Here is a 6108-nt window from a genome sequence, read left to right as displayed (position 1 = left end):
TTCTGATGAAGTACGGCGCCTTCATAGAGTGTCGTAAACAGAGAGTTGTATTCCAACTCGAAGCAGGAGTGCAGTTTGGGTTCATCGGAGAACCAAAGAGAAAAGCCAAGAAATTTCTCTCAGCTTTGAAAGCACAGAAATTACTAGATTCAGGATGTACGGGATTCTTAGCACACGTAGTCAGTACCAGCCAGGACAAGGACCGAAAGCTAGAGGAGGTCCGAGTCGTATGTGACTACCCAGCAGTCTTATCTGATGAGCTACCAGGCCTAGCACCAGACAGGGAGATAGAATTTAAGATAGAGCTCATACCCGGTACAAATCCCATCTCCAAAGCACCCTATCGCATGGCTCCAGCCGAATTGAAGGAACTTCATGAGCAACTACAGGAGCTGCTCGACAAGGGCTTCATACACTCTAGTCACTCGACATGGGGAGCCCCTGTATTGTTTGTGAAGAAGAAGGACGGGAGCATGCGCATGTGTATAGATTACAGAGCACTAAATCAAGTCACGATTAAGAACATGTATCCTCTTCCCAGAATAGATGACCTGTTCGATCAGTTAAAGGGAGCAGCAGTGTTCTCTAAAATAGACCTCAGATCGGGATATCACCAAGTGAAAGTTAAAGAAGGTGATATACCCAAGACGGCTTTCAGGACCAGATACGGACACTACGAGTTCGTAGTTATGCCCTTTGGCGTGACGAATGCTCCAGCTACTTTCATGGACCTCATGAACTGAGTATTCAGGAAATACTTGGATAAGTTTGTCATCGTGTTCATCGACGACATTCTTATCTATTCCAGAACTCAGGAAGAACATGCAACGCACCTGAAAATAGTATTGTAGATTCTTCAGCAGAACCAGCTGTACGCCAAGTTCACGAAATGTGAATTCTGGCTCGATCAGGTAGCCTTTTTGGGTCACATCATCTCCAAGGATGGTATTATGGTAGACCCTAGTAAGATAGAAGCGGTGAGTAACTGGAAAAGACCCAAGAACGCCAGTGAAATTAGAAGCTTCCTAGGACTAGCGGGCTATTACAGAAAATTCGTAGAGGACTTCTCCAGGATAGCCTCCCCACTGACAGCTCTTACCAGAAAGAACAGAAAATTTCAGTGGACAGAGGACTGTGAGAACAGCTTCAGTGAACTAAAGAGGAGATTGACCAGTGCTCCCATTTTGGCTCTACCAGAAGACACCGATAGTTTTGACATTTATAGTGATGCCTCTAAGTTGGGACTAGGAGCAGTACTGATGCAAGAAGGCAACACTACAACAAAAACCTTCATAGACATCGATTTTCCACCGGTGTCTATTTGATTTTCGACCGATGTCTATGAAGCCGATGTTAAAAGTCTGCCATTTTAGACATCGGGTTAAAACCGGTGTAGTATGACTTAACGACACCGGTTTTCGAATCGGCTATTAACCGGTGTAGTATCACTTAACGACACTGTTTCATCAACGGTGTAAAACCGATGTAATATTGTATGTTAATAACACCAGTTTTGGCAGCGGTAAATGACCGATGTAATATTACTTTATAACACCGGTTTTACATCGGTGGAAAACCGATGTAATATGTATATTTTTTAACAGCACAGATTTGATTTTAAAACCGATAATAACAAAAAAAAATACACAAATATTCACAATTTGTACAAATATTCTTCATTCAATAATATCCATAAAATACACAAATATTCACAAATTATATAAATAATCTTCTTACAACAATATCCATAAAATACTTAAACATTCTTTTTACATCAAAAGCTAGCTAATAGATATCAAAATCAAGGTAGAACATTCTTTTAACACATCAAGGTAGAACCGCACTTCAAATGTAATCTAGCATGCATTCAGCCCACTCGAACTGCACTTCATCAATTTCAACTCTGGAGTACTTGAGATTTGTAAACTGTAAAAATACATAAATCCACCATATGTCAAATAACTAAAACAAATGTGTACATGTATCAAATAAAAAATATAAGATCACAAGTGATTGTCATAAACATGCTTACCAGCGTGTTGAAACCTATTCTATGAATGGTGGCTTCGAATGAACTTCACGAGCAAGGCCAATATTTGCTATCTTCACAAAGTCCTTGGTTACCAATAAGTTCTCTGCAAAGGTCATAATCTAGTTTAATAGAATGCAAACTTCACCAGAATAATTATAGGTGCATAAATCACATTTAACAAAATAAATGCTAATCCTAGATAACAACGTTGTAGGAATAGATATGTTAAGAGCACACAAATGAATCTTTATAGGGATATTTGGTTAAAAGCGGAACTAAAGAGGTACACCTACCTCCCATGTCAATAAGTCACTTCCTCGAGTTGGATATGGCTTTTGCAAATCTAGCTCCATATAGAAGGTGTAGAGTTTGATATCTTGAAGCTGCAAATCCAATCAGAAGTAGGATTAGCGTGGTAAGCAAGACATTGAAAATCCCATTAATAGACACATATTGGCCATGAGAACCCTTGTTCTTGTCATTGAAATAAGGTGACTAGGAATAAAATAGGCACTAGGAATGACTAAAAATAAGTACAACTAAAATTCATAATTAGGATATCACTAGGAACGACAGTAGTGAAATAGTCTCCTTTCCGATGCCAATCAATTTTTGTCACAACCTGCAAAGCAAAAGAATGAATAATAGAAAGGTAGTGGCAAAGAACATTATAAAACTAAAATTATTAATAGGTTGCAGCTTAGGAACACACACAATATAATTAAAGAAGGAATCAAATATAAAACTGCTTTATTGCATAAATTCCTCAAGTCGAACCTTATTTTCTCCCCCATTTTCTTTGGCTTCATTTTAGAACACTTGCCGTGCCAATCACAACCTTCCGCAACGATCCAATGTTTAGAAAATCTTAAAATATCATCTTAAGCATGTTTTCTTAGGCTTCATTTTAGACCTGTCTTTTGTCGGCCTACTAGCAATGATCTTTAGCAAAAACAATAAACTGACTGCAAGCTGTGCACCTAATCTCATTATATGATAATGCAACAATCAAGTTGGAAAAAATTATACTAGATGCCATATCTGTATGACAAAACATTTCAAAGATATTTTTGTAAATCCATTTAGGTACATCAGTACATATTTGCTTTCATCCACATACTGAAATGTAAAAAGGATGAAGCAAAGCTGTCAGCCTTTGGTCATATTGTTTGTTCTTATAACTGAATTGTAAAGATCAAAGTTGTTAACAGATAGTGGAGGGAAGAAAGTGAAGAAAGCTTGCAGAAGCTACAACCAAATTCAGCTACAACACACACAGAAACATCAAAAAATGAACAGGACAACTGGGAAAATTCCACACAGAAACATCAGTATAAAGAATGAGTCACGACTCCAACATCTAAGACAGCATCATCTATGGAAACATGATACTAGTGGAGTTGAAACTTACAGGATAGAAAATTCAACAAAAAAAATAAAACAAAGCCATCATGTGTCTCAAAGTCAAGGTTCAACATCATAAGAAATATGCATACCAAACTTATAAGTCGTTGATAAAATTAATTCTTGACAATAAGGATACTAGTTGGTGCTTACAAGTAAGGGGTTTGCGGAAATGAATTGGTCAAAAAAGAATAAATTATCAAGCAAAGAACATGAACTTGCTACCGTATTCATGTAGGATCAGCAAGTACTCACGTATCTTCACTCGAGGAGATTCTTCAAAGTTTCCTGGAGAATCTATCATTAGTGGCAATATAGTTTAATGACAGAATCTGCTCCAGCTGTGAATAGCCACGGCTGCCTCGGATGAAATTTACAATCTAAAACACATGTTCAATTAATAAGTTAATGTTAGGTCTAAGATAGGCAGGAATTGCAATTTTTATTTGAGTTAGAAAGCCATAGTTTCTTAATCTAGACGCGGTAAATGAAAAACAAGGAAAACAACAAAGTTTGCAACACAACTGACCTCTGTCATTAAACTGAGAGAATTTGGTATGCCTAAACTTTTCAGGGCACTTTAGGTTTCATCCTGATTCCAGCCTCAAAGGCTAGGTAACTAGGTATAATGTCATGATTTTTATATATTTCCAATTTGTCAATGTGTATTAGAAAAAAGAAAGAAACAAAACTGAGATATAAAATAGGCACTAGGAATGACTAAAAATAAGTACAACTAAAATTCATAATTAGGATATCACTAGGAACGACAGTAGTGAAATAGTCTCCTTTCCGATGCCAATCAATTTTTGTCACAACCTGCAAAGCAAAAGAATGAATAATAGAAAGGTAGTGGCAAATACTCTACCAATTAAAATAAAGTAATCCAAAGGATTAAGTCTATGTCTAGAAACAATTAAGGTAATTTGATGTGCCTATATTGAAATTAATTACTATACAGATACATATGTACTCTGAAGGGGGGATACACAGTGAATATAGCTCACCTTGCAATGCTTTAATCGGATGCAATCATATTTATCATCTCGAACCCATCTCACTGCTGGAGTGGTATTTCCTAAAGCACAGAATCGAGTGCCAACTGATCTGAACATAAACTAAAATAATATTATGAGTAAAAACACTTACCCTCATCCTCCTCTAGTTTTGATTCCTCCACATGAAGCAACTCCTTGACCCTTGCTTGATTCTCTGCACTTCCCAATCCAGTATCTAAAATAAGCACATCGCATCCTCTGAAACAATGTGTAAATGTATGTCAGAAAGAAGCAGGGTGGAATTAGGCATCGAAAACTGAATTAAAAAAAAAACCCTAGAGGGTGGAAATTAAATTACAAAAACCTGGAGGAAATGAACATACAAAAGAAACGCTAACCATAGGTACGGCTCCCTTCTTTTAACATAACCATATTAAATTTATATTCTAACCTAAACCATCCAATATCTAAATTCCCATTAGATCTTCAAGGTTACAATCTTCCATAATCACCTAACATGAAACCTAAATGTCACTGAAACCATTTCAGATTCAGGTTAATCTTTATTTACAACATTCAATTACCCAATATAACAACTCTTATCCTTGTTAACTAGTAACACATCATACCCTTAACCTCCAACACCAGAACAAACAAATTCTTATTGACTCTGTCGTGGATCCAGCTCAAAACACACAGGATTCATTAGGTAACATCTACTGCAACTAATGATCGCACAAGGGTAAGGAACAAGAACTAAACCGTACCTCAATCCCCTACAAATAGAACATTACATAGTGCATCTTCACTAGCCGGATCAAGAAGAAAGAATAACAAGAAGTCATCAAAACAACCTGTTAACAACAACAACAGATCGACCTCATTACCTCTGCACCCTTCAATCACCGGAGACGATCACTGATACAAAGAAGAGATCGATCCAACAGAGCTGTGGTGGCCAGGACCAAAATACCAGTCTATGCTTCCCAGAAAGAACCACCTGAATCAACACTAGAAAGGATCAAGGTTCGAATTCACAACCAAAACCAAACCCTTACCTCCAAGATCAAAGTTAGGGCAACGACTTGTTCTTGCCGACGAACAGGGACAGAGATCGGGAAGGAACAATGGTTGTTACCTCCTCCAAACAATCGATGCTGGCCTGATCCAACGCCGATGCACTTGGTTCCCTCCCGACAGCCGGCGAAATCCACCGATCGAGATCCGTCGCCGTTGTTCGCCGAGATCAGAGAAGGGAGGAAGGGATCAGGGAGAAAGAAGGTTCGGCTGTAACTAACTTCTCTTCCTCTCAACGCTCCAAGGTCCGCTCTTCGCCGGCGCCACCGAGAGAAGAAGAAATCGCCGGTCTCGGTCGCGTGAAGTCCGAAGTCGCGAGAAGGAGAAAGTCGGGGGAAAAGAAAAGGCTTCGGCGCTTTATAGAGAGGTTAACCCCAAACCCCATCCTCAACCTTTAGCAATCAGACGATTAAGAAGAATGAAAAGAGGAAACGAGAGGTTTTGACCGTGTACCCAGCGAGCGAAGAGGCCGAGAAGGAGAAAATGAAGCACGGAGAGCCTTTATGCCTGCAATTTTAGGGTTTTAACAGGCAGACATACTTCGTTATTCTTGTACTGCACTCGATCTCTCTGCTTCAGAAGAAGGAGACCCCTTTA

The 6108-nt window shown here is 38.6% G+C and overlaps 2 long non-coding RNA genes across 2 annotated transcripts; both read right to left on the bottom strand.

Moving 5' to 3' along the window:
* Nucleotides 1–2032: 2032 nt before the first annotated feature.
* On the bottom strand, nt 2033–3178 carry LOC122001593. Its single transcript, XR_006117406.1, has 3 exons — nt 2810–3178; nt 2326–2654; nt 2033–2135 (listed from the first exon to the last, which is right to left on the bottom strand). It is a non-coding gene; the product is annotated as an uncharacterized LOC122001593 (long non-coding RNA).
* A 696-nt stretch (nt 3179–3874) lies between these two features.
* Nucleotides 3875–5396, bottom strand: LOC122001592. Its single transcript, XR_006117405.1, has 4 exons — nt 5322–5396; nt 4586–4692; nt 4444–4514; nt 3875–4255 (listed from the first exon to the last, which is right to left on the bottom strand). It is a non-coding gene; the product is annotated as an uncharacterized LOC122001592 (long non-coding RNA).
* Nucleotides 5397–6108: the final 712 nt, after the last annotated feature.

This window comes from Zingiber officinale, chromosome 7A, assembly GCF_018446385.1.
Source record: "Zingiber officinale cultivar Zhangliang chromosome 7A, Zo_v1.1, whole genome shotgun sequence".
Taxonomy (NCBI): domain Eukaryota; kingdom Viridiplantae; phylum Streptophyta; class Magnoliopsida; order Zingiberales; family Zingiberaceae; genus Zingiber; species Zingiber officinale.
Note: the sequence above shows the minus strand (reverse complement) of the source record. Positions and strands in the feature narration are given on the sequence as shown.